Here is a 24771-nt window from a genome sequence, read left to right as displayed (position 1 = left end):
TTTTATTTTATTTCTAGGTGATTTTTATACTATGGGAGATAGATTTCACTAACAGAGTCCCCCTGTGAGACACCTTAATCTGTCTTTGTATACCCAAATGTTAATAGGTGTGAGCGGTATCGTTTTAGAGGCTGCCCCCTAGTCTACTGCCCCCTTGCCCTTCCCCTGATCTACTATATCCATGCAGTGCCAGCAGCTCATATAAATAGTAATGAGAGCCTGCAGCGGCAGTAATATGAAACAATAAATGTCACCCTGTTTTATGATCTCATCGGCTGACTTCAAAAGAAACGGCTTCCAGGAAATAGTCGTGCTTTGTGAAAGGTGACTTCTTATCATTCTTCAGCATATTCCCGGAATATTTATGAATTTGCTGGGTCATAAAAAGACTTTAGCTTGGAGTAAACAACCCAAAAAATATACACACCTGTGAAAAAGAGGCAAAAAGTAAGAAAACAAGTGGGACATAAATAGCCATCTTTCAGGTATCCCTAGGCTATGCAGAGAATAACACAATATATATGGTTAGTTAATGGCCTGCCATTTCTACACACTGCAATGTGTAAAATGTATGGTAACTGCTCCGTAGGACTTCACAAACAGTGTTTTTTTTTTGTTTTGTTTTTTTGCGCTTAGGAACCCAAATTTCTTTCTATTATCATTTCCCATTAGGTGCCACATTGTACATTCTCAATGTATGACTGGTTGTATTGATGGTTATATTGCTTTCTTCCAGCTGTCTCTAATTATAATCTGGAAGTTTAATCGATAATATGTGTTTTGTTATGTTACCATTCTATTTGGTGAGTTGTTATTCACTGTGTAGGATTTAAGCGAAAGTCATGGGTTAAAAGGAACCTGTCAACAGTCTGAAGAATGGGACAGGTTCCCTTATAACAGGCCTCTATGAGATTTTTCAGAGAATTTGTTGGTTATAAACCAGCTAGGGGTTTGAGTCGGCTAAGGGGTCCCAGCCTGCTTCTCACCACCATATTTTTATTTCTCTATAAGGAGAGGTCTATCAATCAAGCCCTCCTGGGGCACCGAGAGCTGACTGGGGATACCCTAGTGACTGAAAGCCCTGTTCCTGGCCATGTTTTAATCTACAGTATGATTTCTCTGAAATGCTGCAGTGTTCATCAATCATAGATGCTTACAATAAAGGAGCCTGTCCCTGTTTCATGATGCTTTTGGTCCAGGCCTCAAGAAAGTGCAAAGGGGATGCAAAAGTTTGGAGACTAGAAAACTACAGTGGTACCTTGGTTTAAGAGTAACTTGGATTTAGAGCACTTTGCAAGTAGAAGTAACTTGGATTAAGAGCATTGCTTTGGTTTTAGAGCTCCCTGTGCTGGGTGGGGGCGTGGTCTGCGTAATGTGGTCTACAGCCCTTTATTCTGACCCAGGAAGTCTCCCTCACCTTCCTTATCATAGCAGATCCACTTCTGGCTGGGGCTTGCATCAGGGGACAGGACTGTGGAGGTAATTTCTCCATAACGGTAACCCCTCTCTGCTCAGGCAAAGAGTGCTGCATTTATGTGCTCACATCTGCATGCTCATTCCTTCATGCTCCCTCACAGTCTCTGTCAGCCCTTGTGTTTCCCATTCTCTCCATTTCTGCTATAATGTGCCTGCACTCACACTCAGCTATGCACACTACTGCTATAATGTGCCTGCACTCACACTCCTGCACTGTCCTCCTGCACAGCTCTGTGATTCTCTCTTCCTGATTAGTCCATGCTGAACCCCCCCCCCCCCCCCTTCTCATTGCAGTCAGGTGACCAAACAGACCTCGATACTGCACTATGTGGATCTGCAGTTCCATCCTGTATCTACAAACTACTGCTGTGTTATCAGGTTTATGCACTTACTATACATTATACTCCACATGATTATTGCTATACTGCACAGTAACTGATAATATCACATATTCAGCTGTTTCTCATTGTTTGTTTCATCTGTTCTACATGTTATTCAGAATTTCAGTGATTTCTTATAGGAAAATTTGCTTTGGTTTAAGAGTGGACTTGGATTACAAGCTCAGTCCCGGATCAAATTATGCTTGTAATCCAAGGCACCACGGTATAAGTATTTCCAAAATTGAATGATCAAAGCGAGAGCACAAGGAGTATGAGGAAGTTGTTCTCAGCATGGGACAAAACATGTAGAAAACTTGTACAAACTCACTGTTGCCACTGCTGTTATTCTCCCAGTGCCAATCCTATTGCACTGCTCTTGCTGGGTTTGGGATGAGCGCATGCAGTGCATGCTTTACAGTACTGTCCCACCACAGCCACTGATTGGTCAAAGAGTGCAAGCGCTGACCGCAAACACAAAAAGAGGTGTGCACAGGTGCCAACTCTGAGAGAGAAATTATGTTTCCTGATAGATAGCCCCTTAAGTCCCACTCGGTTGCGAGTATTGGAACATAAATAGGGAAACAACAGGGTGGCACCTTTTTGTCAATGTCTAACTCAAGGTGCGAGTATTGCGATCATAACAAGGGCTTGCCAAGGCAGGCAAACAGCCGCCACAGGGTGCCTCCATGATGGGGAGAGCACCACACCACCCTGATAGATAGCCCCTTAAGTACCACTCGGTTGCGAGTATTGGAACATAAATAGGGAAACAACAGGATGGCCCCTTTTTATCAATGTCTAACTCAAGGTGCAAGTATTGCGATCATGACAAGGGCTTGCCAAGGCAGGCATCCATCCACAGATAGCCATTTCGGGGTGGTGTGGTGCTCTCCCCATCATGGAGGCACCCTGTGGCAACAGGCTAGAGATATCTGGCTATCCCGAGTTTTTAGACATGCAACCGAGGCTCCACGGACTCTTGTTTTGCATATTTAAATTTTTGGGGGCATCAGTGGAGTGGAGTATTTGATTAAATACTTCATTGGAATTTTTTCACTGATCTCCTTGAGTTTAGTAATTACTGTGTTTTGTTGGTTGATTTGTCATTGCCCCAACCAGACAGAATCCTGCTCCACACTGACGAGGGGCAAATACCCCGAAACGGCTGTCTGTGGATGGATGCCTGCCTTGGCAAGCCCTTGTCATGATCGCAATACTTGCACCTTGAGTTAGGCCTTGACAAAAAGGGGCCACCCTGTTGTTTCCCTATTTATGTTCCAGTACTCGCAACCGAGTGGGACTTAAGGGGCTATCTATCAGGGTGGCTTGGTGCTCTCCCCATCATGGAGGCACCCCGTGGCAACAGGCTTGAGATATCTGGCTATCCCGTGTTTTAAGACTTGCAACCGAGGCTCAACAGACTTTTGTTTTGCATATTTAAATTTTTGGGGGCATCAGTGGAGACTTGATTGAGACTTTTCCTTTCACTAGCTTTAATTAATTTAACTCAGTGAGTTTATAATAATGAAGATATTTTCTCTTTTTCAAGTGGTAATAAATTGCTGTAGATACAATCTGAAGACAGATTGCCCATGCTAGTATTTTGCAATTAGTTTGCTGGCCAATAGGTAGTAAGGAAAGGGACTAATCGTCCTTTTACACAGAGTGATTATTGTTCGAATTTTCGCGATAACGATCGCATCTGATCGATAATCAGCTCGTGTAAACACAGCGAACGATCAAATGACGAGCAATAAATTGTTCATCGTGGTCTTTTAGCAAGTTCTCAAATCGTCGTTGGTCGTTCACTCAAAATTCGCAGATCATTTCGTCTAAACAGTCTTTCACCGATGTACCTTATGTGTGAGATGGGCTTAAACGATCTTAAAAACGATTGTAATAAAGATTTTTTCAAACGATATGTAAACGCTGATCGTTATAAAAAAAACACACTGTCACTTCTAAATCGTTAATTGTTCAATTGGGCGTATTATCGCTCCATGCAAGGACCATAAGACAAGCAGCAGAGAAGCCATGGGATGAGTTGATTAACCAGGCTGTGAAATTAAGTGTAGATTAGAGGAGAGGTCACAGAGATTTATGTTGTAACCTGGGCAGTATTTCAGTGTTATATATATATATATATATATATATATATATATATATATATATATATATATATTCACATTAGGCTAAGATTCACATTTAGAAAAGTTGGATGGGCTACTGGCAACCCTATCGGTGGTTGTTCTTAATGTTCTAACTATCCAACAGAACACTGTAGCAATGTGGCCAAGGATAATTTTGAATATGTATAATGGTTTGGATGAGCCCTGCATGATGAGTACCAAGGCTGCTCCTCTAATGTATTCACAAGTTTGATTAAGCTGTCAAGTTCTGAGATCTTTATCCTATTCCAGTATTGTGACCATTACAGCTGAAAGGCTGTACAATGTATCTAGAATACTGCATAATTATGGATGTCAAGAAAATCATAGCAGGAATGTGTACGGAAAAGGAAAAAGAGTCTGTAGGACCCAGCACCTGTCTGAGAGGAAGGCCATTTACATTTAGTGCCCGTCCGTGCTAAATCTCCAAGGTTGCTGCATTCTCTGTGCAAATCCAAGTCTTCAATTAAATGTATTTGAAACGATTTTTCAGTAAAAATTGATAAAGTCTTTGGAAACGTTTAAGTCGTATTTATACAAACACGGAGCAGCTCTACGCTCAAACAGTGATCCTGATGGAACACAGCATGAGATCACCACTGGGAATATTGCTCATGCACTGGGGTCATTGATCCCCATGCCTGAATGCCTCTGCTGTTCAGACAAATAGTATTGGCAATGTTGTCTTAGCATCAAACACTGAAATAATGGTCATTTTCGGACGTACAGGATAACCAAACAGTACTGGGGCCTTTCAGCTAAACAATATTCCTGCCGAACCATGTATAACAATTGGTGTACTCAATGAGCTGCCTGCTAGTCTAGGAGGCCACATAGTTCAGGCTCTATTCCTAAACACTGTGCATGCCTGCTTAGAAATATAGCTATTACTGCTGAATAGCAAGTGACAATAAGCAGAAAACTATTTGTACTAGTGCTTTTAAATGGCACAAACAAAAAAAAGTTACTTGTGTCAATAAAAGCAGTGGTAAACCATATTACATACGGGGTTCATGCCAAATATGTTATGTAGGCTAGGCTCACAGTAACAGGATGTACAGTGTGAATGGTATACTTTGTATAACTATATACTAGAACTCCCATTGTGAGTTACATTGTTAGTTCACACGTGTACAATATGTTTCTGTCTGGAACATGTCAATAATCTTGGTGACGCTGAGTGATCTTTCCACATTTCTCATGCATTATGTAAAACCCAAGGACAAAACAGAATTTTTACAGTGTCTGTGTTGCATGCAGTATTCCTAGTGCGGATCCTATATAGACTTACTTTATAAGGCTATGTTCACACAACATATCTATTCATAAAAGTACGGCCGTTGTTGCAATTCGTTGTTGCGAAAAGATGCATTGCCCAGCCTTCTATGGGATCCCGACCGGAGCGTATACACACATTCATTGAATAGCGGCCGTAGAAAACCATGTCAGTGCACACTATGAAGCGAGCGGCTCTTGCCGTACGCTCCATAGTGTGCTGTGGAGAGTTCTGATGCGGGCGCGCACGGATGCGCCCGCATCAAAACTCGGCGGCGTAAAAGATCATCCGGCCGGTACTGCAGTACCAGCCGGGATGATCTTTTCAGAGACCGGCCACTCCGGGTCACAGAACGGCCGGTCTCTTACACCATGTGAACATGGCCTAATAGTGTAATATCACTTTAAACTAGGCGTATTACTGAAGGGTCTTTTTTTTCGCACCATAGGCAAAAAAATAATTGGTTGACAAGCTGAATAAGAAGACATGATTTCTATACTTACCTTGAAGAAAGTCTATTGCTGTAATCACAGTACAGTGAATTAGTTGACAGAGAAACCTATGCAGTGGGCTGATGAAGTACGGATGATGACACAAATGTCCTTTAAAAAGCCATTATAGGAAAAGTACTGCTGTGCTACCATCAGTCCCTGAGTACAAGGACCCAGTGACGGATGGCACATCTGAGCATTTACATGCATATAACTACACTGTCTAATGGGCTCATATACAGTAAATGTATGGCTCTCATTAGCTTATATAAGAGGCTGTTTATGGCACACTTTGACTAAATGCTGAATGCTGATAAATGTGCAGGCGATCTTCCTTGGCTCCCCATTAAGAGACTGACATAGAAATCTTATGGCAGCCTATTATATATGAAATACACAGAGCAATGCTGATAAGATTGCTGAAAATTGCACCAAAAACTTTTTTTTTTTTCTAACAATGATTGATGTTAAGAAAATGATATAAATAATACTTATCCTAACAATAACCTGCATTTTAACACATAGTAAGGTTCACATAGCACAATAGCCTAAACAGAAAAAAAAATTAACCCAGTGTATTCTTTCAATGTTTCTTTTAGCCAAACGGTTCAATGTCTTTAGGTCTCTTTGGCTACTAGGAGTATGGACCTGTAGCTGTTATATGGTGCCTGTAGCTGTAATATGGTGCCCCTACGCAGGACAGATCTGCTTTTACTGATTTTGGTTTGATTTAATTTCTTTAAATCATACCGAAACATTGAACTTAGACATTGAAACTGTGAAAACAGCTGGAAGTACTGAGATTTCCTGTCTTATTTGACTTTCCTGCAACAGGAAGGTGTCAGACAGGACAAGAAATCAGAATTGCACTTAAAGCAGAAAACTGGGTAAACAGATGTGAAGGTGCCGCTCCCAGGGATGTTATGGAGAGAGCATTAGGGTCTAACTCCAGTTTTCAGGTAGGTATAGGTTACTTTCTTTATGGCTTAAGAAAGCTAGACATGTATAGAACTCATCATATGTCCGACAAAGGGGGCTAAACTCCTGAAAGCTTACAATCAAATATACTCAGCCTCTAAGAGGTATCGCCTGGTTTCTTCACTATTGCTACTGCTGATGCTTTCTGTGGCTAACATAGTGCAACACTATTCTACTAGAGCTCACCATAAAAATGTCTTACCGCAGCTATAGCATAGGGGCAGATTGTCTGAAGGCTAGATGACTCTTTTATGTATGTATTTATTTATTCTTTTTATACATACACTGCCGTTCAAAAGTTTGGGGTCACCCAAACAATTTTGTGTTCTCCATGAAAAGTCACACTTATTCACCACCATACGTTGTGAAATGAATAGAAAATAGAGTCAAGACATTGACAAGGTTAGAAATAATGATTTGTATTTGAAATAACATTGTTTTTACATCAAACTTTGCTTTTGTCAAATAATCCTCCTTTTGCAGCAATTACAGCATTGCAGACCTTTTGCATTCTAGCTATTAATCTGTTGAGGTAAGCTGGAGAAATTGCACCCCATGCTTCTAGAAGCAGCTCCCACAAGTTGGATTGGTTGGATGGGCACTTCTGGCGTACCATACGGTCAAGCTGCTCCCACAACAGCTCAATGGGGTTCAGATCTGGTGACTGCGATGGCCACTCCATTACCGATAGAATACCAGCTGTCTGCTTCTGCTGTAAATAGTTCTTGCACAATTTGGAGGTGTGTTTAGGGTCATTGTCCTGTTGTAGGATGAAATTGGCTCCAATCAAGCGCTGTCCACTGGGTATGGCATGGCGTTGCAGAGTGATAGCCTTCCTTATTCAGAATCCCTTTTACCCTGTACAAATCTCCCACCTTACCAGCACCAAAGCAACCCCAGACCATCACATTACCTCCACCATGCTTAACAGATGGCGTCAGGCATTCTTCCAGCATCTTTTCATTTGTTCTGCGTCTCACAAACGTTCTTCTTTGTGATCCAAACACTTCAAACTTGGATTCATCCGTCCACAACACTTTTTTCCAGTCTTCCTCTGTCCAATGTCTGTGTTCTTTTGCCCATCTTAATCTTTTTCTTTTATTGGCCAGTCTCAGATATGGCTTTTTCTTTGCCACTCTGCCCTGAAGCCCAAAATCCCGCAGCCGCCTTTTCACTGTAGATGTTGATATTGGTGTTTTGCGGGTACTATTTAATGAAGATGCCAGTTGGGGACCTGTGAGGCGTCTGTTTCTCAAACTAGAGACTCTAATGTGCTTATCTTCTTGCTTAGTTGTGCAACGCGGCCTCCCACTTCTTTTTCTACTCTGGTTAGAGCTTGTTTGTGCTGTCCTCTGAAGGGAGTAGTACACACCGTTGTAGGAAATCTTCAATTTCTCGCATTGAATAGCCTTCATTTCTAAGAACAAGAATAGACTGTCGAGTTTCAGATAAAAGTTCTCTTTTTCTGGCCATTTTGAGCGTTTAATTGACCCCACAAATGTGATGCTCCAGAAACACAATCTGCTCAAAGGAAGGTCAGTTTTGTAGCTTCTGTAACGAGCTAGACTGTTTTCAGATGTGTGAACATGATTGCACAAGGGTTTTCTAATCATCAATTAGCCTTCTGAGCCAATGAGCAAACACATTGTACCATTAGAACACTGGAGTGATAGTTGCTGGAAATGGACCTCTATACACCTATGTAGATATTGCACCAAAAACTAGAAATTTGCAGCTAGAATAGTCATTTACCACATTAGCAATGTATAGAGTGTATTTGTTTAAAGTTAGGACTAGTTTAAAGCTATCTTTATTGAAAAGTACAGTGCTTTTCCTTCAAAAATAAGGACATTTCAATGTGACCCCAAACTTTTCAACGGTAGTGTACCACCAATACCAATACCACCACTTTCTAGACTCAGTAATTACACTTTTCAAAGGTTTTATTGCTTTATTGTAATGAGGTTATTTTGGAAATAATTTTGGTTAAAAAAATACTATAGTTTCGTGCACACCACTTGTGTATCTCTTGTTGCAGAAGCCCAGTCAGATCCTGCAGTCATGCTTTACTACCTCTTATTTGTCTTCTACTTTAACCTGATTTATTTACTTTAACCAGATTTAACGTTAACCAGTTATAAGTTACCAAGGATTAAGGGACAGGCAGGAGGGAGAATGAATACAGGATCAGACTACACAGTGTGTTGCCTGTTACCATGGAGACGCATAGATCTGTATTAAAGCTGTAGACACTAACGGGTAGAATACTTTTTGTCTAGGCTGTTTGCTTAATTTTCTTTTTTATTGTAGATGCACTGAAGCATAAAATATGGCTGCAAATGTGAATAAATCCAGCAGAGCTTCTTATGAACAGGGGTTTTCCGATTTATTATTACTTGTCAAGTATGAGATTGCTGAGGGTCTGTGCTCTCATAGTATTCTGTGGATAGCGCAAGTAGTAATAAATCGGAAAACCCCTTAAATTTCTGTGTATATGTATTTTTGAAACCAAATACCTGTGTATATGTATTTTTTAAGGTGTCACTGTCGTGATTTTTTTGCAGAAATCAATAGTCCAGGCGATTTTAAGAAACTTTGTAATTGGGTTTATTAGCCCAAAAATGAATGTTTATCATGAAAAAACAGTTTGAAGCTCTCCCCCCTGTCTTCATTGTTCTCCTATGGAGAGAGGGAAACAAAACACCAAAACAGGACAACAAAGAGTTAATCTACAGCAACATCACCCTCTATCTTCTCTGACAGTCAGCACTGACCTCTCTGACCTCTGAATACAGCTGTCACCCAGCTCTGTGTTTGTGTAATCCTTTGTTCTCAGCTCTCTGCTGCTGGCTAACTCCCTCCTTCCTCCTCCCCCTCCCCTCTCTGTAGAACAGACTGGGGCATGTCTGATGCAACAAGTCACAATTTCCTAATTTTTTGCAGTAGATGACAGAAAGGAGAGGAGGGTGGGACCCGGGAAAAGTCTTTTTGAATGCAGATAATGACACATTTGTCTAATAAACTCAATTACAAAGTTATTATAGTCGCCTGGACTATTGAGTTTTGCAAAAAAAATATTTCACGACAGTGACTCTTTAAACCGTTAGTGTTTTACATGTAAAACGTGTACAGTATTATGGAACGTGGCTTTTAGGTACATACATTAAAAATGTGTACAATTAGTCTGGTTCAGGTTGCACTAGCCACATGAACCAAAGTAGTCACAGAAGCTTTGATCATACATACAATAGACTTTGACACACAGAATTCCTTTTATTCTTTTCTTCATACAAGAAAAATAATGAGTTTTCAGCTATAAAGAATATATAACCTATTCAGGTTGTCATCATTCAGGTAGAGCTGCTGCTTTTTTTTTATTTTAGGCCCCTGTTCTAGCAAATGGTGCCATTAGTTTCAATGCCAGATACACCACTTAGAGACTGAAGTGTCAACTCAATGGTCACCACTGGTGACTAGTGAACCTGAACACTTGGCATTTGACTCCTGTTGCCTGGAGAAGCTTGATGCATCTCTGGGACTGCCAGGACAACCAGGACCAAGAGTTTTCAAGGACTATTTTAGGTAAGCATTCAGCTTCTCCAGGCAGTGGGAGCCAAATGCGAAGTGTTCAGGTTTGGATGAACCCGAAAATTCGGCAAGTTCACTTAACCCTAGTACCACCTCTCAGTTCTCAGTGGGGTTAGCCTTTGGGTTATAGCTATTTAATAACAGTGGTGACTGCCCATTTGACAATCCATAGGCTGTAACTGTCTTTAGATTGTCAAGAGAGCCCCTGAGGTTTCTTCTGTTGTGAACTAAGTGGAAGTGACCTCCCAGTTCACAATATACGCATTATCATTGGAAAATTGTATACTGGAACTATTTTTTCCCAGGATATCTTTGTATTGAAAAGCATTGTTGACTATGTTTTTTGTTTTTTTTTAACAAAAATTTTTATTCACCTCCCATTCATGCAACACAATATCCAGTACAGTATAAGAGCAAAAGTACAAACAATACAAAGGTCTACTATGCTTTTCATTGCAACAAATAGAAGGTGTACTGTAACAAACAGCCAGATGCCAAGACATTTGGGACAGCCACTAAAGCCTCAATAATTGAGGTGAAAAAACTTTTTGCAGTGTTGGTATGGTCATAATGGTGCTTTATAAATGTCTTCCTGGGATCTTTTTGTTATCTTGCAGTCAGGGAAAAAGGATAAACCATAAAAAGTAAAACTGTGCCATAAAAGTTTTGTTTCCAAGTATGTGATGTAAAGCAGCAGTGTCATTTCTGCAGCAATATGCTGCCTTTACCTCCTATATGGAATAGAGAATCAGTACAATTTGTAATTTACAAGTAGTTATTTAGATTTCCCTGGAGTGGGCTGTTCTGTATCTCATTTTAACTCTGCTTTTGCGTTCTGCATACGAATGACATCTGCAGAGCATGGTTCAGCAGAATGTCCCCAACGCTCATTTACAATTATATGGGGCATTGAATAAAAGCCAAGTTTTGTATAATGGAGACATAAAAATAAGACATAAATTACCAGCAGTGCACGAATGTTTCCTGCTGAATATAGTTTGTAAGTAAATTGTAATGCTTTTATTGCTGATTTGCAAAGAACTATTTTATTTCTGTTAAGAGATTTAGGTATTAAAAGGCAAGCCATGGAAGACCGATAGGCTGCTCCCTGTTAAAGATTACTTTCAATAATAGAACAGCTGGATTTAGTGATGTAACTTAGCCACTTATCTTTTTTCTAATGCACTGTTATATTGCATTAAGGCTGCATTGGATTTCGCCCACAGCTTGAACACCATTTATTTTATAGGCCCTCTATTTAAAAAAAAAGTTTAAAAAATCCTAAATAAATAGAACTAAAATGGCAAAATGTGGTTGTTGTCCTCAACTAAATTTTAAAGGGTTTTTCAATCCCCTATCTTGAAGGCCATTAAAACCAGATCGGGTAAGGGTCTAGTTCTTGGCACCATGCCAAGGTGGCTGAAGGGTGAAGGCTGTGCAACCCTTTTTATTGTTTACCCGATACAACTTCATACCTAGTATGGCTGTGCATGGTATTACAACTCAAACCAGCTCAGTCCTATTTAAGTAAGTGGTAAGAAATGTGCCTATCAAACAAAAAAGGGACCCAGAACGTCTTCAGTCAGCTTCTTGTGCTTGGTGGCATGAAACAAGTCAGAATTCCACCAGTCTTGATAGGCCATAAGTTTTGGAGAATCTGTGAACCCCTTTAGTCTTATTGACTGAAATGCAGCAATGGTCATATTGTTTGGTTTATAAAGTCCACTTTAGACACAAGTGAAAAGTTAATCAAAACTGCTAATTCCAGCATGACTGGTCTAATCTTTAATTATTATAGGAGCCTCCTGACTCTCTCCCTACAGATGATATCAGGAGAGAAAGATAAATTGGGCATTATACAGTATATGTCAGCTGTCTTACTCTTTTTTTCTTGGGGAGATAGGCCACCACCAGAGCTTTCTGGCAGCAACCTTACCTCTCTATCTAGAACAGGTGATCACTCAGCCGAGTTGTGGTTGTATGAGCATTTTTATACTTCTCCTAAGATGCTACCTTTCCTAGTCTCTCTATCTCTATTGCCATCACTGAAAAAGGTGACAATAGTTACATACTATTACGGGTAACAAAAAAACAAAAGACAGCATACAGTACTTACTTTCCCTGCTTCCTCAACGTGTTCACTGTCAGATCTTCCAGTCCCTATTGTGGTCCTGTTCTGCCAGCTTCTGATGACATTTTGTCGTGTGTGCAGTAGTAAATACAGTATTTATCATTAGCTTGTAGAACACATCAGGGACTGAAAGATCTGATAGTGTCGAAGTAGCAGAAGAGTAAGTACACCATCTTTGTTTTTTTTTAATACATAATAAAGGGAGGCAGATACTAGAGTATTATAATAATACTTTAATATGTAAACTAATAAAGTAAGGCCAGGTTCACATATGTCAGGGATCCATGATAGTTGCCAGTCGTCATGCAAGTGCCAGATTAAAAAACTTTGCATACAGTATGATGGTGCAGCCACGCCAGAGGGCAAATGTGCTGACCAGTCTGTAAAGTTTTGCCTATGGGGCAAACTGATGGGATGACCGATGCAATTGCAGGTGAAATACTATCATGACAACAGATATGAACAACGTAGTAAATTATAGGAAACATTTTATCCAAGTACTGTAGGAAATAAAAGTAGCTTAACCAAGTAGGAGGGAATAAAACTGTATCAAAAAACCTACATAATGTGGAACCAAAGGCTATAGGAGTCTGAATGGTAAAGAAGAATAACCTAAAGACTAGCTGGGGAGTATCAAGGGGGCTTACCAGAGAGATGAAGAAGATGAAGAAGCATGAAGTAGTAGGTTTGATTTGTTATTAGGTGTTATATACCCCAACTGTCTGTAGTTATGCATGTTAACTAACAATAGGATTGTGTGAAGAGCACAGTTCTGCTCTTAGAAACACCCAGAAGCTTTTAATCTGTATATCGCTTTAGTGGCTCTTTAATACCTGTTGCTTTGTATACATAATAATTCAGTTATACAACTTCTTGCTGAAATCAACGATTATTGTACAGAACCAAGCAGCAGCTGGAGATAGATGCCGACACTTATATACAGCCAAGAGATTCTTATAAGGTACAAGAGCAGGCAGGCAACATATGCTGGGGTTAGAAAATTTGCTATCCATTAAAATTAAAGATAGGGAGAGACAGTCTTGTTATCAAAAGATGAATTTTTTTAGAACACAAAGACTAAAAAAGCATTTTGTGTAATTGTGGGCTATAGCCCAGCATGTGAACCAACCAGATGCTGTCCATGCCAAAGCAATAAACAGTGTAAGCGGCTGTCAGCGTGCTGAAATAGGTCTAGGTTGCAGCGATTATACCCTCATTGTGTCACTGAACTGGTATGTTTGGCCTGAGCTGAATATTTCTGAAGCCATTTAATGGTCATTCATGATCCATAGCCATCATTACTAGGATTTGTGATAGGGTGGACTGAAAACATCCAAGGCACACCATATTTATATATATATTTTTTTTGTGACTTGAACCGTTCGGCTTGTGGCGGCATCTGTCACTCCACTGATGTTGTCTTGATGTCATCACGTCTTGCTTCAGGCAAGTACCAGATAACATTGTGAGTGCAGTGTGCTATCTTGGCAGCTCTGAAATAGCAATAATTTTCATATCAACAGCAAGAAAGCTCACAGCTGAGATGGGCTTAGCAGGAATGTGAGTGGTCAGCATTTTTATATGAGTTATTGGAAAGATGGAAGCGCCTTTCACAGCTTGACTGGCTAAATTACTATCACATCTTACAGGGCTGTAAGCAGCCATATGGCATCTGTGGAGGCTACCACATGCAGAATACTAAATACCAGGATGTAAAATAGAAGCTTCTGATGTCTTGGCTGGTCATACTACATGAAGACCTTCTTATTTTACTGTAAATTATATGTATGTGGATAGACATACTGTATGTGAATGCACATCAGTCATAACATTATAAAACAATGGTCAAGGTCAATAACATTGATTCTCATTACATTGGCATCAGTAAAGACATCAATATATAAGACAATATGTAAATGATTAAGAGCCAAACTGTGATGGCTACACAACTGTGTCAAAGCATTTCTAATGCGTTTACACAGGCAGATTTATTGGACAGATTTTTTAAGCCAAAGCCAGGAACAGACTATATACAGAGAACAGGTCATAAATAGTGATGAGCGAGTACTAAAATGCTCGGGTGCTTGATACTCTAGGCAAATATTTCCCGAAGCTCTGGTGCTCATTTCAAGTAACGAACCCCATTGAAGTCAATGGGAAACTCGAGCATTTTTGCAGGGGACCAAAGCTCTGCACAGGAAAGGTTGCGTGAAAACCTGGAAACCTCAGAAAATGATGGAAACACCACGGAAATGGACAGGAAACAGCAGGGGCAGCATGTATGGATGCCTCTGGGGCTGCCTAATCGCAAAATTACGCCAAATTATGGCCAACAGCTGGGCGGTGGCCCTCAATACAATTTTGCTGACCCAGACCCAGATGGGCAAGCCACTTGTGCTGGCACATGTTAGGAAAGCACCCAACTAGGTGCAACTGGGAGGACTTTTGGTGTAGTCTATGGAGTCTGTGTGTACCAGGTACTAGGTGCTGTTTGTTTTAGAGCACCCATTACACTGCACACTGCACAGCCAGGAGAGGTGTAGCTGCAATACAGATACCAGCAAGCCAAGGTACTGCAGCAACAAAAATGAGTACTGAGAGGACTTTGGGCAATTTCTTTGGGGTCTATATGGACCACTTGCTGTCCCCCTTTCTGGCACCAGTCGCTGTGCACAGTTTGCAGCCAAGATGGCGGTAGCTGCATTACAAGTCCCAGCCAGCAGCCACGAGGAGGCCAAAAAAAATGTAGTTGTAGTCCTTAGAAGGACTGTTGGGTTCTTTGTGGATGATTCCTGCTTACAGACACTATTATTCCCACCCTAACACTGTCCCTGACAGACAGCAGCTCTCTCCCTAAGCTCATCCAGCCTGTGTCTGAAGCGAGCATCGTGGGACCTGATTCTTATATGCCCAGGTCATCTGATCTCGCCAGCCAATCGCTGCTATCGACATGTAGGGTTCCCACGTGATGCTAGGAGGCCCCAAAGACTCTCTTGCATGTTGATTGGCTAAGAAAAAGCCTCCAAACATGCATTAGGAGGAAGATGCCATTGTCTCGAGTATCACAAGATGCTGGTCTGAGTAACAAGTACCACCGTGTACCCTAATACTCGAATGAGTACCAAGCTCGGAAGAGCATGCTCGCTCATCACTAGTAATAAAGAAAAGACTGAGGTTTCTCCTCTTTTCAAATCCATTCCTGGTTTTAGCTTCTAAAAATCTGTCAGATAAATCTTTCTGTGTAAACACACCATTAGAAAGCAGATCTTCCAGGGATGTTCCTGGTATGCAGTGGTCATTACCTACCAAAAGTGTCCAGTGGAAAACAACAGTGAGCTAGTGAGCAACAAAAATGAACAGAAAGATTACACAGAAAGATTAGAAAAACCGTTAAATTGTATGAATTTACATAGTAAATCTATGTATATCTATGACACAGCAGGTAGGAATATAGAGCAGTGCTTCTCAAACTTTTTCTACTGGAGCCTCACCCAATAGACCAAGGCAATGGGTGGGCCTCACCAGACTGACCAAGTGGGTGCCTGGGCCTCACCATCTGTGGTAAAAGTCCATTTAAAAGCTGAAAATAATGCTAGGGCTACCTTTCACCCATCTCCCAAGCTCTATATACTAATAATTATAATGTTGCTAAAATGGAGAATTTTGTTAACAGCAAAGGGACTATGCAGATCATAGTTACTTTTGTGAAAACTGGCTCCATAGCTGGGCCTCATCAACAACTAGGGGGCTCCTCATTGGTGAGGCCCGCCTCCCAGTTTGAGAAGCACTGCTCTAGAGTATATGGAGGATCGCAACTAATGACTAAAGTTCCATGTATTCAGGTTGTTCACAAAAGCACTAATTTGCAATCAATTATCGTTAATTAGAGAAAACGAAAAAACGTTTTGTCTAACAGGTCCCTTGCATCATGTTGGCAGCCGGTTACATGTGCATAGGTTACCTGGAGAGGAGGTGGCACAAGATACATTGTAGCAAGAAGGTAAGCCAGCAAAGGCAGTGTGATGTTCTGGTATTCACGTTAGGGGTAATCTCAAACATATCACCCACCACCTATGTTTCTGCAGACCCTTTATGGCAGCAGGATTCCCTAACGTTAGTGGCCGCTTTCATTAGGATAATGCAGCCTGCCACACTGCAGAAGTCAGATGTCAGCTGATCATTGTCTTTTAACACGTCGCTTCGCGTAACAGGAGCAGCGGCAGCAGACCACCGCTATCTCCTATGGTCTGCCCAGACGATCTAAATATACAAGATCTAAAGATCACAGCTCAAAGCGTCGCCCATTCACTTACCCGCTCGCTGATGGCAAACGGGGAACAAGGAGCAAGCAAGCTCTGACCTGACAGGTCAGCGCTCACTTGCTCCCGGAGATCGCCTTGTGTAATATGGGTTTTAATTCATAAAGAAAATTAGTTGGTTTACAGACTAGGTTGAAAATAAGGAGCACTGTACTGACAGATGGGGCTGGCTTGGCATATAATTCCCAATCATGTTTTAAGGCCCTTTAAGGGGTGAAGATTGATTGTAAAAAGTTGTAAGGTAGCACTGTAGAGCAAGTTTTTTCCCTTCTGGAAGGCCACTACTTTACATACTCATATCCCATACAGTGCTGCACAGCTTGTAAAACTTAATACACTAGTTTAGCGGTCTCCTCAAGGAGACTTACTACTCCCGTAGCTAACATTGTGATATGTCTGTCCTGCCCCTGAAATGATTCAAGATAAGTAAAACCCTAGCTATAACAAGAGATAAAGGGCACTTTGTAGATAGTTGAAAATACTTTCAGTATACTTTTTGTTGTTTTGTACCTTGAGGATTTGCCCTTTTATGAGATGTTCAAACACTCCTGTAGTATGCCTTATGCAGGGGCTAGAGGGGTGGGGTGTGATACATCAATTCAAAGAAGACCTGAGAGAATTTATTTGTTACGCGCCAACTCCGTCAGGCCCTGCATTACACATAATATATCATTTTTCTGTAGTGTTTCTTTACTGGATAGTTCCTTTAAAGCTGTGAAGTGGCTGTTAGATTACAGTTTTGCCTGCTAAAGTTTATGCTTGTAAATTATGGAGTCTATAGAGATCTGATGTTTAGTCATAGACTGTTTATTCCTTGCTTTTCCCAGGAAAATAAACATTAGCATCACAACTCAAGAGAACAAAGTACAGGGACAGTTCGGCTTTCTTCTCTCGATCACAGACACATATGCTAATGGAGTTTGTTATTTTCTGGAGTTTAGGGACTCAACCAAATAAAGAAGGAACATGTCAATGCAATGCAGATTCTATGGCCTGTTTTTACTAAATAATAATATATTTTTTTATTTATATAACAGATTCTGCAGCACTTTACAATTCTTGGGGTACATACATAGACAAAAATCAGACATTACAGAGATATACATATAAATATCCATACATGAGGAGTGAGGTCCCTGCTTGAAAGAGCTTATAGACTACTATAATGAGAAACTATATTTGCTGAACATGTGGTATAAGGTATTCTGTGTGTATTCAGTATTAAAATCATAAATAAATAAATATATATATATATATATATATATATATATATATATATTAAAAGAAAATGTATTTCATGAGGATATCACTGGTTGTGTTATGTAGTGCGTGTCTGCATACTTCCATAGTTCCATTTTTATCTTTTTTAGCCTATATTTATGCTGCTGTTGGAGGCTCCATCAGCATTTCTGTCAGATTTGACGAGGATGGTGCAGTATGCAGAACCATTCTTACCGTCAAAATATGGGATCCAGATTATACTATAAGTTAAAGGGATCTAGTGGGCGCAGTTGTACGATAAATGGAAGCCTCAATGCATATAAGAATAGCACTTTAGATGATGATTTAAAAGCCGTTTTCCTAAGAAAAGTCTTTTACAACTTGGAGCTACACATACTTTGCCTTAGTTGTTATTTACTAGCCCTGAATATAGGCTTACATATGACTGCAGATAATCCTAAAATAATTGAAATTGAAAAAGAGATCAGCTCAGCATTTGGAGATCTCAGCTGTTCTCACAGATGTGTCCTTTTAATCACATAGCACAAGTTTCTTGCCTGGCTTGGTAAAGGAAATCCACTTTCTTTACCCGGAGAGCAATCATGACACGCAAATGTCATAGAATAATGGCTTATATTCCATCAATACCATTCCTTTACCACTGGTAATTGGGTATCATTGTTATTGTAGGGAGTTGTCTACAGATGACCATGGCAGGCAATGCCTGGCTACGAGTGTTGTCACACTTTATTGAGGTTTCCATTTCATAAGGTGATGGCATATTGCTAGGATATGATGTGACATTATGATTCTTGTGGGTCTAACCTCTAGGACCCCACCAATGGTTCTGCACTGCGTCCACTTTATTGTTGTTCCCTGCACATAAGCACCCCAGCCACCCGCTGTCCAGCAATGACCTCATTGAGTAGAGCTGGTTGTATTTTCCTGCACGGTGAGGAGTGGACATAATACTGAATCAAGACTGCATCCTCTTCTTTTCTTGGTCAAATCCCCAAACATGATATAGTGATGGCATCACCATTTGAGATTAACAAAAAACAAAGTTGTACCTTTTCAGCGCATATGATATATAGAATCTGAAATAGACTGTTGAAAAAAGCCCTACACTATGGCCGTATATCCAGTACTGACCTCCAGGTAGACTTTCTATCCAGGTTGAGGTTTGTTAGGTTCCACTGCCTCTATCCCCTCTGGGATCATTTGAAAAGAAGCTAGCACTCCTCACTCCAGGTGGTGTAGTGATTGTTGAAGAGAGTTGCAGTCTGTTTGCTCCAATTAAAATATCCTCTTCACAAGGGACGCACTCCGGTCGGTAGCACGTGCAACACTTGCAATGTAAAAGTCTTTTGCTGGGTAGTGTGACGTCACAAACTACTGAAACTTATGGGAAACACCTCAACATGTTTCAGAGGATCTGCCCTCTTTTCTCAAGAGACTCAGAGGGAATACACGTATTGGACAAACCTCTACCTGGAGGTCAGTACTGGATATACGGCCATAGTGTAGGGCTTTTTTCAACAGTATTTCAGATTCTATATATCATATGCGTGGAACAGGTACAAATACTTTGTTTTTTGTTGGTACCATTATTGGGATATTCAGGTGATCCCATCTAGTTCACACAGACAGCGCTCGAGTACACACCCACCAGTTTTCACCTTTTGAGATTAAATACCTTTCTCTATACCAGAGTACAGGCAAGAAGTGGACCTCAATTCCCAGGGGTGATTTCATTGTAAGTGAACCCGTGGGTTCTCCAGACCTGTCTATTATAGTAAATATTTGTATTCATCATGGAATAACAATTCTACAGCATCTTTTCCTAAAATGTTTCTTTTTCCTCTGTTGTTCCTCGTGCAAATGTATGAATAGATTGGACAGTGTCAGACAGGAAGAATGGTAACAAGCAGCTGTCCGTCAGTGCTGACAGTGTCAGGAGTTTATAGTTACAATACTTTACATTTTAATGGATTATGTGTCTTCTCTATAGGTGAACACAAGGAACTTTCTTCATTCAACATTTTAAAAGAAGCTGTAATGTTCTGACTATCAACAATGGGCAGGCGATATCCAGGTGCATCGTATCGACCAAGCAGTTCATGTAAGTATTCACCTCAGTCGTGCACTGTATAAAACTGTACCGTATAATATACCTTCTTGTACAAATGGAAATGATCAGACCCTTACCTTTGAGTAAGTCAGATATGGTGAATATTATATTTCTTGAATATTCCTCTATTTAATTTTGATTCCAGTCTTTGGTAGGGTCGGGTAATCTTTGGGTCTGTTTTGGGGTAGTGTAATGTGACTTACCTTGCCTTGTATTATTGCGGCTTGTGTTTTTTACATGTTTTTAATTGTCCATTGTCTCAATTATTGGCTTTTAGTGTGCCTATAGTGTGCATTCTTTTTTGCCTCTTCTTGCTTTCCTCCTTTTTATGCCAGTTTACTGTGACTCGAATAGTTCTTTCAATCTATGGATGTGTTTCTGTAGTTTTCCTCCAGCACAGTTGTGTCGGTAGAGTCTTGTACTCGCCTCTGATCTGCAGACAGTCTTAGCAGCCCTTTGTGTCAAATGCCACTTACTTCCCCAGCCATTTCCTCTCTTATAAATCACATCCTCAGAGGACGCTCTGTAATGCTTGTGACTTTTGTTTATTGGATTTAGTGTGTTCTGTTTCCTGATGTCTATTTTTATTCTGTTTATTTGATGGACAAATGACAGCTGCCTCCTGCAGTCACTATGTGACCTAACAGTATTTCTTTACTTTTTAAAGGTATATTTCCATCTCATGTCACTATGATATTCTATCAGTTTATGATCAGTGGGGTCCAACCTTTGAGACCTTTTGTGATCCTGAGAATAAAGGGGCCCCAGAGATTCAGCAATGTAGCCCCTTGATTTTGTCCTGTAAAGTGGTGCTCCTAGTGATCACAACCATTCACTCTATGAATAGTGCCTCGTTTGTTTGGGTGTATCTAATAATTGTCTGACTATGTTTGGTCCCTTCCTGAGCACACAATATGTTTTGCAGTTCAAGGCGAAGTTCACACAACGTAAATTTTCTATTAATCATGGCCGTTGTTGCCGATTTGCAACAACGGCGGTGATTAATAGAAAATTTATGTTGCACTGCAGTCAACGAAATCCTGGCCGGAGTGTATACACATATACACATACATATGCATACACTCCGGCTGGGAGTCCTAGTGGCCACACGGAAAAAAAACTGACATGTCAGTTTTTTGTGGCTGCTATTCACTGACAGGTCACACAATGAAAATGCGGCTCTGGCCGCACTTTCCATTGTGTGCTATGGTGAAATGGGATGCAGCCACACACGGATGCGCCCGCATCCCAATTCAGCACAAATTAAGTTCATCCAGCCGGTACTGCAGTCACAGAATGGCCGGTGTCAAACAGTGAACCTGGCCCAATACCATAATAATATAGTGTAGATTATATACACTGTATGCTATATTGACACTTATACATGCTACACTATACACACACACTTGTACAGGCTGTTCTATATACACACAAGAGAACGGAGAGAGAGCCCACAGTCCTGGATGTGGAGGTGGGAGCTGCACTAACTGCCAGGAAAACAACCGCCTTATTGAGGACATTGGATACACTGTGCTGAGCTCTTAATATACATCTGTCAGGAGAAGTCAGAGCCTGAGAACCATCTTACAGAAGTCTGCATGCCAAAGCAGGCTTATCTGAAAACTATTGAGGACATGGAGGGCGGTGGAAGGGAGTATTCAAGTGACATGGAATTTCATTGATTCCATCTACTGTACCATCCCTTACTATCTTACTGTAACATCTTAAAGAACAGCAAACAAGTAACATCTTCGGAGCAAGTAACATCACCTGCTGTAGCATCGTACCATCTATTGTAACTTCTGGAAGAAACATCTTTGATGTGATTAACACCACCTAATGTACTATTCTGTACATATTGAGTAACATCCGGAAGAATATAAGGAAGTAACATCTTTGAAGCAGTCACCACCACCTTCTGCCACATCCTATAACATCTGATACCGTGCCATATTAATAATAGATATGTTTGTTTTTTTTAACAATTTGTATGTGTCTTTTTTTCCCCAATCTACTTTAGGGCTATGTTCACATAGAGACCGGTCGTTCCGTGACTCGGCCGGGTCACGGAACGGACAGTCTCATAAAAGATCATCCCAGCCGGTACTGCAGTACCGGCCGGATGATCTTTAGCGCTGCAGAGTTCTTATGCGGGCGCAGCTGTGTGCGCCCGCATCAGAAGTTCCCTCTGCTCACTATGGAGCGTGCAGCCGGAGCCACACGCCAGGGCCGCCATCAGGAATTTCGGGGCCCCATACAACCAAATGTCTGGGCCCCCCACATTAATAAAAAAATAAATAAAATTGTGTGTTTGCCCCACGCCTTGCTGGGAGGTATAATTTGGTTCAGATCAATTCTAGAGAACTGGCTCATATTCCCCATTTTCCCCAGTGGCTTAAAATGTAACCTCTGTTATACAGTTATAAAATTGTAGAAATTAAATGTGAACAAGGTGCAATTCAAATAGACACTTACTTGTATAGCTGCCTCTTGTGCTCTGTATGCAGTGCATTATATTCACCCCTGCAACGTACAATTTATAGCGTGTCTACAAGCCCAGCGGGGCTCATTATGATGGAGACTAAAACTTATACAAGAGTGGGGTAGGGGTTCCCCTGTATTCAGAATGCTGTTGAGTACTAGGCAATGCCCCGTTTGGGGTTATTGAATTTCGAGGGTCTGGGGGGGGCTGTTTGATTTGTATATGTTCACCAATATCCCCCCCCCCCCCGGTATGCTCACTAACATAGAATATGTTGATAAGGCTAATATAATGAGGCTGTTCCATGTTAGTGAGCATATACAAATCACCCCCCCCCCCAGGCAGACTAGTTTAGCTCACCCAAGCCAGTGATAGCGAATACATGGCGGTGAGAACGCTTTCTAGGAGATCCTGTTTGTGCAGCAGAGGTGCCTTTATCCTGCTCTGCATAGACCCTCGAAATTCAATAATCCCAGATGGGGCATTGCCGAGCACTCAGCAGCATTCTGAATACAGGGGAACCCCTACCCCACTTTGTATAAGTTTTAGTCTCCATCATAATGAGCCCCGCTGGGCTTGTAGACACGCTATAAATTGTACGTTGCAAGGGTGAATATAATGCACTGCATACAGAGCACAAGAGGCAGCTATACAAGTAAGTGTCTATTTGAATTGCACCTTGTTCACATTTAATTTCTACAATTTTATAACTGTATAACAGAGGTTACATTTTAAGCCACTGGGGAAAATGGGGTATATGTGCCAGTTCTCTAGAATTGATCTCACACACAGACACCAGCACACATGTATACAGACACCAGCACACATGTATACAGACATACAGACACCAGCACACATGTATACACACATACAGACACCAGCACACCAGGGCACGATGAAGTTTGAACTTCTGCAACCTGGAGAAATCACCTGATATCACCTGCAGTCCTATGTAACACCACATAACACAGTGGTATCTCTGAGTACAGATAATGTATTAGATTTCACCTGCAGTCCTATGTAACAGCACAGATAACACAGTGATACCTCTGAGTATAGATCATGTAGTAGATGTCACCTGCAGTCCTATGTAACAGCACAGATAACACAGTGATATCCCTCTGAGTACAGATAATGTAGATGTCACCTGCAGTCCTATGTAACACCACAGATAACACAGTGATATCTCTGAGTACAGATAATGTAGTAGTCACCTGCAGTCCTATGTAACACAACAGATAACACAGTGATATCTCTGAGTACAGATAATGTAGTAGCTGTCACCTCGGGGCGCCCCTACTAAATGATGTTCTACAAAATAAGAAAAGTGTCATACAGTGACTCACCGGTGACGTCTTCTTTGATCTGAGGCGTCACTTTCCCTTTTCCTCTCCATCCGGCCCAGACCTCCATGATGATTCCTTCCAGATACGTTTCATCCCCTTAGAACCTGCGAGACAAACAATTTAGGCTCCGCACATTTCTAGCAACTTCCTTTCCTTTCTCCCCCCTGTAGGCTCCCATAGTAACTGCGCTGTGTGGGATGTCCCCTGTATGTAGGATCCCCTGCTGTGCCCCCATGAGCTAATAATGCCCCTAGAGGTGGCCCCCATGAACTAATAATGCCCCCAGAGGTACCCCCATGCACTAATAATGCCCCCAGAGATGCCCCCCATGAGTTAATAATGCCCCCAGAGGTGCCCCCATATACTAATAATGCCCCCAGAGGTGGCCCCATATACTAATAATGCCCCCAGAGGTGCCCCCATATACTAATAATGCCCCCAGAGGTGCCCCCATATACTAATAATGCCCCCAGAGGTGCCCCCATATACTAACCCAAAGGTGCCCCCATATACTAATAATGCCCCCAAAGGTGCCCCCATGAACTAATAATGCCCCCAGAGGTGCCCCCATGAACTAATAATGCCCCCAGAGGTGCCCCCCATATACTAATAATGCCCCCAGAGGTTCCCCCATGAGCTAATAATGCCCCCAGAGGTGCGCCCATACACTAATAATGGCCCCAGAGGTGCCCCCATATACTAATAATGCCCCCAGAGGTGCCCCCATATACTAATAATGCCCCCAGAGGTGCCCCCATACACCAATAATGCCCCCAGAGGTGCC

General features: G+C 41.3%; 1 protein-coding gene across 5 annotated transcripts in view; it reads left to right on the top strand.

Annotated features, from left to right (window-relative positions):
- Positions 1-24771, top strand: part of APBB2 (amyloid beta precursor protein binding family B member 2) — a 237417-nt gene that overhangs the window by 57953 nt on the left and 154693 nt on the right. For all 5 annotated transcript variants that reach the window (XM_069977565.1, XM_069977564.1, XM_069977563.1 and 2 more), the window contains exon 3: positions 20040-20150. The gene's annotated coding sequence lies outside the window, so the exon portion shown is untranslated. The remainder of the gene's footprint in view (positions 1-20039; positions 20151-24771) is intronic.

This window comes from Dendropsophus ebraccatus, chromosome 7 (genome assembly GCF_027789765.1).
Source record: "Dendropsophus ebraccatus isolate aDenEbr1 chromosome 7, aDenEbr1.pat, whole genome shotgun sequence".
Classification (NCBI taxonomy): domain Eukaryota; kingdom Metazoa; phylum Chordata; class Amphibia; order Anura; family Hylidae; genus Dendropsophus; species Dendropsophus ebraccatus.
Note: the sequence above shows the minus strand (reverse complement) of the source record. Positions and strands in the feature narration are given on the sequence as shown.